At 42.2% G+C, this 12,896-nt stretch overlaps 1 protein-coding gene across 3 annotated transcripts in view; it reads right to left on the reverse strand.

Moving 5' to 3' along the window:
• The window catches only part of npas3 (neuronal PAS domain protein 3), a 281,452-nt gene that overhangs the window by 161,572 nt on the left and 106,984 nt on the right, over positions 1-12,896 (reverse strand). The gene's annotated exons all lie outside the window — the stretch shown is intronic.

Below are 12,896 nucleotides of genomic sequence, written 5' to 3' on the forward strand. Positions count from 1 at the left end.
CCGCTCATCATCATAGGACGCCATTATGAATTAACCTGGCAATAAATCAGCTGCTAAAAACCTCTGTGGGCTTCCTGTTGGCCACACACACGTGCACACATGCATACACACAGACAGGAAGACAGGTGATTAATTTTTACTGGAAAAAAGAAACAGGGGGACGGAATGAGGGGATGAGATGGAGAGATAGCACACACACTTGTTGGGGGACTTGTTTAGGGCTAGAGATGAAAAATGACTGTCATCTGGCCAAGAATATCATTTTCATATTGTTTCCCATTCACATATCAGGGAGCATAAACAATAAATGGAGAGAAGGAAATGTGCTGCTTTTTTAACTAACTTCTTTTGTCAGATTAGAAGTTGCAAGATTTTCTTTATTAATTTGTTAAGGCACTTTACAGCATCAACATGCTCTGTATAAAGAATTAAAAGTACATTTTGGAATTAGCAACCTTTAAACAGGTATTACATGCACTTTTCATTAAACCCATATTTCTGTTTTAATTGTTTTATACTGGTCAGTTTTATACTCAATTAATCATACAGTAAATAAAAACAAATTCATCGATTTCCATTTGCAGAATATTTTCTCTTTCTACCAATTAAACTACTTACAGTGTCACAATTTGCAGTTGTTGGTGAGGATGGAGGCTTGGTGAACTCAGGTTGTGGTGTGATTAGATGGTTTTAATGAAATCCAAAAGAGTACAAGGTTCAGGCAGCACAGGTGAGTAAAAGCAATAGTTCTGATACTGGTAGCAACTGGTAGTAACTCAACAGGACTGACAAAGTCATCTGATATACAACTTACAACTTAAGACTAGGATCCGACGCAAACAAGAGACACGGGTAGGTTTAAATACACAGGGAAGGTAATCAGGGGAAACTAGGGTCAGCTAGGGCAATCAAGGGGAAGACGAGACAACACAGGAAGTAATAAACACAAAAACACATGAAAAAGATGCCTACACACAGATACAATACATTTCTAAGTAAATAGAAACCTGACAATCTAGGAGAGTTTTAAATGCAGAATAAGTAAATAGTGAATATTGCAGCCAGGTTGCACATGTCTGCTGCCATGAAATGTGATGAAAGCCAACAGTGAAATGAGCATGACCTCAGAATGCTTACATGATATGATAGTTACTGCAGCATGTGCAGATCAACATACACAAGCAAAGTCATAAAAAACAAAGAACGGCTCTCACTAACTTAAACCTGAGAGGCTAAAGAGCCATTCAAAAGAACTGGATCATTCATAAGCACCACATCACTGGTATTCTCAGATCACTGGGTAGAATTCGCAGTATCCCATTGCATCATGACTGTTCATGTTACTTTGCCAGACTGTCAAAATCTTTTTTCTGATGACAGAAAAAAAGTATAAGTATTGCTATGCTGCCTATCAAATAAAATTAATTTTATTTGAAATAATTTGGTTGGTATCCTGCAGTATATCATTACTTCATCCTCAGTAAGTGATGTAGAACTGAATGCAACTGTAGAACTCGATCCGTGTTCGGACTGTTTGGATGTATCTGAGCTTTCTGAGTTATCAAAAATATTAGCTACATCTAAACCTTTAACTTGCATATTGGACCTCGTTCCAACCAAATTATTTAAAGTGTCCCCTGTGATTACTGCCCCCATTTTAAAAATGATTACTCTATCATCAGTAAATGGACATGTACCACAAGCTTTTAAGGTAGCTGTAATTAAACCTTTACTTAAGAAACCTTCTCTCGATTTAATTACAGATCTATATCTAATCTTCCTTTCCTATCTAAAATAACAAATAATATTTTCCAATGAAGTGTGTGAGCATTTAAATAGTAATGACTTGTCTGAGGAGTTTTAGTCAGGTTTCAGAGCTCATCTGAAACACTGTTGAAAGTTACTAATATTCTCTTGACTTCAGTGATGGACTTGTGTCTGTTCTGGTTCGACTAGGTGTCAGTGCTGCTTTTGACACAGTCAACCTCAATATTCTCTTAGAACAAAACAGTCCAGGCTACAAAACAGTAGCATTGTTTTGGTGACTGGCTGAGGCACAGTTCATGTCAGGAACCGAGAACAGTAGAGGACAGTAACTCCACTTCCCATAAGACTATTCCACTTTCACATTTACTGACAAAAATAATAAAAACAAGTTCTGTAAGGTTCAAGTCAAAGTACTTGCTCCCTGGAATGTTTTGTGAAAATCATGGTCATTACCAAAAAACATGAGACAATGGTACAACATTGTAGAAGTCTATGGCTTTGTATTATTGTAGGTGTCATGGTGTGTGAGTTTTAGGATGGAGCAAAATGCAGGCATTAGCTGGGAGCATGGATCATGTTGATCATGAAAAATAAAAAAATAAAAAATCTAAAGCTACAAAACACGACAGGGACCCAGAGCAGAACAAAACCATAAATCCAAGGAATAAGCTGGCAGGGGACAGAGGTAAGGAAAATAACTGGGCACAACAGGAGCAACCAGCCAGGAGTGTGAGCAGGAGTGTTTATATACTGAGAGGGTGAATGCTGGAACAAAGACCTGGGCTAATGAATTAATGGGCTGCAGGCGTGAGGGGAGAGAGCAGAAGGCAAGCTGAAGAGAGAGACAGAGAGAGAGAGAGAGAGAGAGAATGGCACAGGGGGCAAGGAACAGTAACTAGGAAATTAATCTAACTAAAAATAACCAGACCTAAAAACCAGAATTAAACTAGGGAAACAATGGATAACTAGAGACAAGAAATAAACATAACTAGAAACATTAAGCAGGATTGTACTAAAGTAAAACAGAAACAAGACTGATCTAATCAAAAAAAGAGACTAAGGGACACAGAACAATCAAACCTAAAAAAAAACTATTCAAAACAATCCAGGACATAAAAGTAGGTTTGGAGGTCGGTGCAAAACACAACCGCCATAAATTGTTTGTATTTGAGTTCAAAGTTCACAGACAATCAGCTGTATCAGAAATAACACAATGAGCAAATTATTAGTAATGTTTATGTTTTTGCTTTAATCATCCACCCAGGATCCAAAACTGAACATTGCAGAGTGTTCAGAAAGCTGCATGTGTTCCTTACCTCTCTCTCTAGATTCTGTTTTAGAAGATATGGATTATCCTTTCTGCTGTAGTCTCTGTGTCACTTCCACTTTCCCACACTGTCAAAATCACTTAGTTCCTAATTTCAACCTCTCTGCTCATCCAACGACCTATCTGAGAGGATCCTCCCAGGAAGACAGTCCCTACAGTCGCCTTCCTTTAGATTCATTATTATTCAGTCACTGCCTTTCAAACCTTCTGCTGCACAGCAACAAGTTCATCCTCTCTGTGCTTGGATCTCCAAAGCTGCGTCTCTCCACTAACATCTATACCAAAGATAAAGTGAAGACATCGTTGTCTGAGACCTAATGCTACATTTTTGCTTTGAACTAGAACAAGTTCACTTTGATAATTTTATCCATTTGGCAAAAACTATGAAATACCTGCTCTTAGCGGATGTTTAATTTGTTGCTTCACTTTGTACCAAAAGAATAAATAACAACAAATAAATAAATAAGATCCCAGATTATTTTACCCAAAATATTGAGACACCCATCTAAGTACTTGGCATGCAATGCTTCTATATCTGTAACAGTTATCATGATGAATGTCATAAGCTAAAGTTTTCTGTTTAAAAAGTTCAAAAGCAAATAACAACAGAGGACCCACCTATCCATAAGAATAGTGCAAGCTTTGACGAAAGCTCTGCAGCGTACAAGTCTGTGTGTGTGTGTGTGTGTGTGTGTGCATGAGCACGGCATGGGTACAAGTGGCAGCAGACCCATGTTAGTGGTACTTGGGTCTTTTAGTGTGGTACAAGCAGTAAGAAGGAGGAGAAACAAGATGATAGTTTAAAAAACTCAGCCTTAGAGTTTCTGTCTGCAGTGGAACTTCCAACTGCAGAACTGTAGTAAAATAAATCAACAAAGCCTCATAGCCTCAGATTGTAGCTTAGCTTTATGATCTTATACTTGTCTAATTGTATGTATTTGTTCTGTTACAAAAGCAGCCATTCTTACTTTTTGTGTAATATTTTAAATGGATGGGCGGGTTACGTTCTCCTCACTGTGGACAACTCACTGCGAGGACAGACAGATTCTCCACCTGACTGTCCCCCCTCTCTGTTTTCACATAATGGTATGACCCCATATCCTCATAGGTGATTGGCCACAAGGCTGCCATGCTAATCAAAACAAAGTTCTGTCCTGACCAGCGACCGAGCGTGAGAGCTTAGCGGGGAAAGTGAAAAAAAGCAGGGAGTCGGCTCTTCTGATACAATACAAAGCGCTGGCTCTTAGAGCCATCACCACAGCAACCACCCACACCAGAAGGAAGTTAAAGTAAAAGAGCATCATCAGAAGGGGCACAGCAGAGGCAATTTCACCTGAGCTGCAGTTAGAGGTACGTAACCAGGGTAACGGCAGAAGGATCTCCTCTCTGTGAACTTCTAGCTGGATATCTATAAAAATATAAACTTAAATAAGTCATCTATGTTGTTATGTGGTGCTGTTCTAATTAGTAACTACATTTCAAAAGGCTAATTTATAAATAACAGAACCCATTAATTAATAATTCATAAAATTACCAAACTACTTTTTTCCTTTATCCAATTCATCTCTGCTACTAGAATATTGTGGTAAAACAGAATAAATATAACATCTATTGGTAACACTGTAAAACGGTAGAAAGGGCAACATTTGTCAAATTTAGCTTAGCTGATCCACCTAAAGCTTCTAAAGAGAAAAAATCTGTTAAGCTGGTTTTCCCTAGCTGGTTTTTAGTTTGTGGTGGGCTATACAGGTGTGGAAAAGTATGGAAACATCTTCAATCATTTTTCAGGTGTGAATAAAAATGAAATTCTGTACACTTCACACTTCCAGCACCAGTCATCTGCAGAAATACTGAGATGACTCTGCATTGTCGGGTTTATAAGAGATGGACAAGAGGCTGAGCATAGAGAGCTGGTGGAGCGCCTTGTGGCATGATGACGGAACAATCACCTTATCTTAACTGTGTACAAAACAAAGGAGATGATTGGAGGTTTCAAGAAAACAAGGTAAAGTCAAACATCTGTTCAACATTCTGGATGGGAGACTCAACAGTGAAGCCGTTTAAAAGAAAGGACAGAGAAGTCTTTACTTCTACTAACTGTTATGAATCTGGAGATTATGGTGAAAAAATAAAATCAAGAAAATGATGGACAACCCCAAGCTCTTTATGAGACTGCTATTCAACAATAAAATGTCTTCAGTGAAATGATTATGACATCCAGAAGAGAAAAAGTAAAACTAAACATCGACCCGTCCTCTGAAGGTGGAATTTTGGATTTGCTGTAATACAGGCAGCTACAAAAGTTTCTTCTCTCAAAGTGTTTGTCTGTTGATTGGATCCAAATGAAGATGAGCAGAGGCAAGTTGAGGGTGAGATTTTAATGAAATAATAATTAAAGTCTTGCAAAAATACAGGAGAACACTGAGTGCGAAAGCAGGAACAAGCAGAGAAAAAGTAACGGGATATAACGGGAGAAAGAGAGTATTATTTTGGTACTGGGAGAGTGAATGCTGGAACAATGGAGTAGGGCTGATTAACTAACAGGTTGCAGGTGTGAGGGGAGAGAAAGTGAAAGAGTATGGCTAAAGAGTGAGGAGGAGGAAACAAACAAGGAAATTGTGAAATCAAATCTAACTGTCACAAAATCTAACTGAGAAGAGGGTATAACTAAACATAACCTACCTAAAAATAACTAAGAATAGACTGACGTAAAGAAACAAGACTGATCTAATCAGGGGAATAACTAAGGCAATCACAGAACAACAAATGAACAAAAATACAAGCCCAGAAAAACCCAAAACAACCGAAGATCCTGAAGCCTGCGATGATGGGTGTTGGGAAAGCGACGTGCAGGCAGCCAGATGGAATTTATTTGTTCACAAAATTGGAAAGCATTACACTGAGGCACAACAAATATGTCTTCATGTCTGTCTGCTGTGTGTAGGATTGTGAATATGTGTGTGAGTCTGTACACAAGGAGGCGTATTTGACCTTGACTCAAAGTGACATATTTATCATGTAGTGGTGGAGTAGGTAAATGCAACTGTGGCTGTGATCTGTGTTTGTGCCTGTGTGTATGTCACCATTTGGGCTTTATAAACATGAAATCAAGCCTTGTCGTAAAGTTCAGCCAGGCGACTTGATGGTGTTTTAAAGAACCTGTTGTGGCAGGTGGGCTGTGAGTGTGTATGTGTGTTTTTGTGTATTAAGTCATAAAGTTCAGTGAGGTGGGTCCACGCGTTATAAAGAGCTTGTCAGCCAAAATAAAAGATGCATGTTCCTGTAAGTGTGTTTGTGTCGGGGTGTGTGTATGTGTGTGTGTGTGTGTTAATCTTTTAGTTGCATTTAAGTAGGATCAGTGCAGAGGTTAGGGTTTAACTACCAGATTAACCAGAGGTCACACTGGTTATTAGTCATGTGACAGAAGACTGTTACTAGGCAGATTAATTTCTGAACCTTGATGATGATAATAACAGCCTGGCTGTTTGTAAGAAGATCATACATCTTAAAAATGGTTTGAAATGGTAGCTGGATAAACTGTCATTGACTTCTATTAAGTGTGTTATTTTAAAGGTATAGCTTGCTATTTTTAGAGTTTAACCAGTTAATCGGCCCCAATCTTCACTCAGATTGTCAACATCTGTCCGGAGGTGTGTAAGGTTCACGCCTGCTTCAAGCACGACTACCAGCCTGTCGCCCCGACGACTGGGTTCAGATGTGTTCAGATGTTGAAGAACGGGTCAGGTCCAGAATATTCATTCTGGTCACAAACATGCACTCACACACACACACACAAATTTCATAATATAACTTTGTATCTCTCACATCAACAGTTCTTTCCTATATCTCTACTTTTGAACTTTCAGATCAGTCCACCCCAAACATGATTTCACTTGGGTCTATCTGTTTCTACGGTGACATGTGCTTGCCATGCGCACACAACTCCTAGGTATGCACATGGAATGCTCACAGAAATGGCACTAGAGAAAAGAAGACATATATTTTTAATACTTATTTGAACCAGCTTAAAAAACCACAGAAAGATATCAAGAGATTTGTAAATCTGCTGCAGCTGTAGATATTAAATCACCTGAATTTCCTAAAATGTTCTCTGCCTGCTATAACTCAAGACAAAGGTGAAGTAGAACTATTAACACCCAAAATAGTATTTTCACAGATACAGATCACTACATGCTCATTCAGAAGAAGGGATTGTGGCAAAGTAAGATTTTTCTTAAAGAAACTGGAATATTCTAATCCAGTCTTGTATACAGGCTAAATCAGTTGGTTCTGTAATGTTTCTGGAATAAAATAAACAATAAGAGTAAAGTATTCATACACACACACACATATATATATATATATATATATATATATATATATAAAACCAAAGTGGATTGAATTCTGGGTCAGTAATGTTGCTGTGGCATGGGGGAAAACTCTTTACCATTTCCTATGTTGGATTGAGACATTTTGTGGATGTCTATAGCTTGTGAAGCAATTAATGTTTTTGTGAAAATTAGGCTGGATGACGAATGTCCATATGGGATGAGATGCTCCCTGACCCTGGCTGTGGCCGAGCTAGAAACTCCATTGAGCCCAAGTTCGCCATCTGTTGAGAAGTGAGTATCACGCCGGAGGAGAAAACAAAACCAGCACTTTCCTTCCCAGAGCAACAGAACAACAGCTGATTAAAGTTTCACTATTTTGGAAAATAGTGAATCTTAAAAAAAAAATTACAGAGTCCTACAAGTTAAAAATGTGTTTCACGGATAATATAATTTCAGATGGTCTGGTAACAGTCTGTGCTATATATTGATTATTGTTTTTCATTTTTTTGGCTTTTCGGTTTTAAATTTATTTTTATATTTTTTATATATAATCTTTTTAACAAATCATTTTCTATAACAGTAACAGGTATGAGGTATGATTTCTATGGTTAGGTTATAGGCTTTGAAGGTTTGTAGGGATGGTATTGGCCTGATGATCCTGATGGTGATGTCTGGTTTAATGACACCTGGCATTTACATTTTGTCTCTCTGGGTTTGAGTGTCCTTCAGGAGCCTTTAGGTAAACTCCAGACAGGCTGCCATGAGCCTTTTTAAGGAGTGTCTTTTGCCTGACCACTCTGCCTGGTTTTCAAAATGGCACCGGCTTAGCTGGCTGCCTGCAGACGCAGCTCCCGTCGTGTGTGTGTTAATCTGTGTATATTTGCTGTAACCGATTAAGGATCCGTGCTTAAAGAACCCATAAATCATCAGTTAAGCTTCCACAATGGCTGGACGTGGTTCTGTCGCTGTTCTCTACGGAGTAGAGGCATTGATTGTTACGGAGAACCTCGCCGAACAGAGCAGGGGCATTGTTTACACGCGTGAACAGCTGATTGCGCTGTGTAAGCCTCTTCTGTGGCCCGGAGACAGGCCTGTGGTTCCAGAGGAGCTACGGAGGAGACGACGGGGCTGCAGGTCTGGAGCTAAACGGAGGGGGAAGAGGAGATGGCACAAACCGGCGATACCGGCGATTATTGTGGGGAACGTGAGGTCTTTGGGGAATAAGATAGATGAAATCACAGTGCTGGTTAGGACCCAGAAGGAGTACAGGGAGTGCAGTATCTTCTGCTTCACGGAAACCTGGCTACACTCGCTTATTCCAGACTACAGCGTGGAGGTTCCTGGATTTTCCTTGGTGTGCAGGGATAGGGACTTTTCCAAGAGTCGGAAGAAGAAGGGCGGCGGGATTGCACTTTATGTGAGTGAGAGGTGGTGTAATCCCGGTCATGTTAACGTGAAGGAACAGATTTGTAGCCCGGACATTGAACTTCTGGCTGTGGGAATGCGGCCGTCTTATTTACCGAGGTATTTTTCGTCCGCCATTTTGATCGCTGTTTACATTCCCCCATCAGCTGATGCAGATGTGACGTCATCAGCGCTACTGCAGCAAAACTACAGACTAAACACCCGGACGCCTTCATGGTCATCACAGGTGACTTTAACCATGCCTCATTGAACAAAGCGCTACACAACTTCCAGCAGTATGTTGACTGTCCCACCAGGGAAAACAAAATGCTGGATCTCCTGTATGCTAATGCCAAAGATGCATACAGCGCCACAGCCCTGCCCCCCGTTGGCAGGTCGGACCACATCTTGGTAAGGATGACTCCCAAGTATGTCCCTTGAGTGAGTAGGCAGCCTGTGCGCATCAGGACGGTGAGGAGGTGGACACAGGAGGCAGCTGAGGCACTGCAGGACTGCTTCGGGTCGACAGACTGGGATGTGCTCTGTGGACCTCATGGGGAGGACATCGACAACATGTCTGACTGCATCACTGAATACATCAGATTCTGTGAGGACACTGTCATGCCAGCCTGGACCATGCGCTGCTTCTCCAACAACAAACCCTGGATTACCAGCGACCTGAAGGCACTTTTAAACAAAAAGAAGATGGCTTTCAGGTCAGGAGAGAAGGAGGAGCAGAGGAGAGTTCAGCGTGAACTCAGAGAGACACTGAGGACATGCAAGGACAACTACAGGAGGAAGCTTGAGTCCAAACTTGAGCAGAACAGTGTGAGAGATGTGTGGAAAGGAATGAAGAACATCGCTGGAATGAAGGGGAAGGACACACAGATATCTGGAGGCCGGGATAGAGCAAACCAGTTCAACCAGTTTTTCAACAGGTTCAGCTCACCTCCTACTATTCCCATACCACCACCAGCCCCCCACACATCCACACTGCCCCAAGTTGTTCAATCCACCTACCGGCATTCTCCAGCACACCACCTCTCCTTCAGTCCCCCTCCCCCATCTCCACTGCAGACAACAACACCTACCCCCAGCTAAAGGTGACTACAGGCCAGGATGAGAGACAGTTGGAGCGATTACACCAGGGGAAGGCTGCAGGACCTGATGGCATTACAACACGGATCTTGAAGACCTGCTCCATCCAACTGGCCCCTGTTCTGGCACACATGTACAACCTGAGCTTGAGGCTAGAGAGAGTCCCGCTGCGGTGGAAGACATCACATGTGGTTCCTGTTCCCAAGAAGCCAAGGCCATCCAACCCAGAGGACTACAGACCAGTTGCTCTCACATCTCATGTGATGAAGGTCATGGAGAGACTGGTCCTGGCCCAGCTGAGGCCTCAGGTGAGGACGTTTCTAGACCCCCTGCAATTTGCCTACCAGCCCCACTTAGGAGTTGACGATGCCGTCATCTTCCTGCTGCAACGAGCACTGTCGCACCTGGATAGTGGAGGAGCCACTGTGAGAATCACATTCTCCAGTGCCTTCAACACCATCCAGCCTCTGCTGCTGGGTGAGAAACTGCAGAGGATGGGTGTCAACGACTCAGTGATCTCCTGGGTTACTGACTACTTGACAGGCAGGCCACAGTTTGTCCGTCTGGGCAGTGTCCTGTCTGATGTGGTGGTCAGTGACGTAGGAGCTCCACAGGGAACTGTGCTTTCTTCCTTTCTCTTCACCTTGTACACCACTGATTTCCAGTACAACTCTGAGTCATGTCACCTACAGAAGTTTTCTGATGACTCAGCAGTTGTCGGGTGTATAGGGGATGGAGGGGAGGGGGAGTACAGGACACTGGTGGACAGCTTTGTGGAGTGGTCTGAGCAGAATCACCTGAGGCTCAACATTAGTAAGACCAGAGAGATGGTGATTGACTTCAGAAGGAAGAAGATACCTTCACAGCCACTAAAGATCAAAGGGGAAGTGGTGGAGGAGGTGGAGGATTACAAATACCTGGGAGTTGTAATCGGCAACAGGCTGGACTGGGCATCTAACACTGACGCTGTGTGCAGGAAGGGGATGAGCAGACTATTTTTTAAGGAAGTTGAGATCCTTCAATGTGTGCAGCAAGATGTTGGAGACCTTTTATCACAGTGTTGTTGTCGGTGCCATCTTCTTTGCTGCTGTGTGTTGGGGAAGCAGCATCAGAGCCAGCGACTCTAATAGACTGGACAAAATCATCAGGAAAGCTGGCTCTGTACTGGGACTAAGGCTGGAGTCCCTGGAAACTGTGGTGGAGAGGAGGACACTGAAGAAGGTTCTGTCTATTATGGACAATAAACAGCAGCCTCTCCACCACATATTGGACAGACAGCGGAGCACCTTCTCACATAGGCTGCTCCAGCTCTGCTGTCGTAGGGACAGATACAGGAAATCCTTCCTGCCACATGCCATCTCATTTTACAATAAAAGCTAAATCATTGTTCTGCACTAATCAGTCCAATTTTGCACAACTGCACTGTGGCACACTTGCTGTACATATATTTAGATATACATACTGTATCTGCATTTTTTGAATCTTTGCAAGGATTGCTCTAAGTTGCTTTTTATATGGACAGCATGTTATATTTTATTTTTATTTTTATTTTGTCTACAATTGCTACTCAGTGGTGGTTGTTGTGTGTCTTGTCTCTATGCTGTAACTGCGAAATAATTTCCCTGCTGGGATGAATAAAGTAATTCTATTCTATTCTATTCTACTATAAAGGCCTGACTGATGTATTGATGCAGACACGGTTGTTCTTCTGGAAGGTTCCCCTCTCTCCACGGAGGAATGGTGGAGCTCTGGCAGAGTGACAATGGGGTTCTTCGTTCCTCCATATTCGTATGCAGAATTTTGAGGAAAGATTAATTTAATACAACAGGAATAAGAATTAAGGCTGTAACATGTAACAGAATGTGGTTCCCCCTGGATTGGCAGACTGGGGTCGTGGTCTCCCTTTTCAAAAGCGGGCTGTAAAGTGTGTTCCAAGTATAGGGTGATCAAACTCCTAAGGCTCTCTGGCAAATTCCAATCAAGGGTTTTGGAGAGAAGAGTCTGTCACATAGTTTTTCCTTTGATTCAGGAAGAGCAGCGTGATTTTCGTCCTGCTTGTGGAACTCTGGACCAGCTTCCGTAGGATAAGTTCACAGCCGAGTGTGAAGCGACTGGGATGAAGCTCAATGCCTCCAAATCCAAGGTCATGATCTTGAGGTGGAAAAAGATGTAATGCCTTCTCTGGGTCAAGGACCAGATTCTACTTCAAGTGAAGGAGTTTAAGTATCTCAGGGTCTTGTTCACAAATGAGGGAAAAATGGAGACGGAGTTTGATAGGCTGATTGGTGCGTCATCTGGAGTGATGCGGGGTCTAGTCTGTCACGGCATGGAGACCTGTCAACTACATTCCTACCATCATTTATAGTCATGGGCTTTGGTTAGTGACCGAAATAACAAGATCTCTGATACAAGTGGCAGAAGTGAGTTTCTTCCACAGGGTGTCAGGGCTCAGCCTTAGAAGTAAGATGAGAAGCTCGGCCATCCAGGAGGGCCCGAGAGTAGAGGAGCCAGTTGAGGTGGCTCGTGCATCTGGTTAGAATGCCTCCTGGGCGCCTCCCTGGTGAGGTGTTCAGGACACATCCTGCCCAGACACCCAGGACATACTAGAGGGACTATGTCTCTCTGATGCTCTGGGAACACATTGGGATTCCCCCGGAGGAGCTGGACCATTAGCTGGACAGAGGGAACTCTGGGCCTCTGCTAGACAGATAGACAGATGGACAGACTGACAGACTAATTGATTTACAGTTGAATTTGTTTCTTGTTTCTTCACAAATGGCAAATAGTATTATCTGAAAAAGGAATGAAGGACAGACGTTTAAAGAGTCGCAAAGAGAAAATGAAACAAAAGATTGACTTCTTCCTAACCTCAGTTTGCTTCTGTCCTCCTGCGATGCACTTTTTCTTCCCCTTGTTTTCTTCTTTTAAGCCACATCTTTCAATACAACCAATCAGATGACCCACAGCCA

Source organism: Xiphophorus couchianus, chromosome 13, assembly GCF_001444195.1.
Source record: "Xiphophorus couchianus chromosome 13, X_couchianus-1.0, whole genome shotgun sequence".
In the NCBI taxonomy this organism is placed as follows: Eukaryota; Metazoa; Chordata; class Actinopteri; order Cyprinodontiformes; family Poeciliidae; genus Xiphophorus; species Xiphophorus couchianus.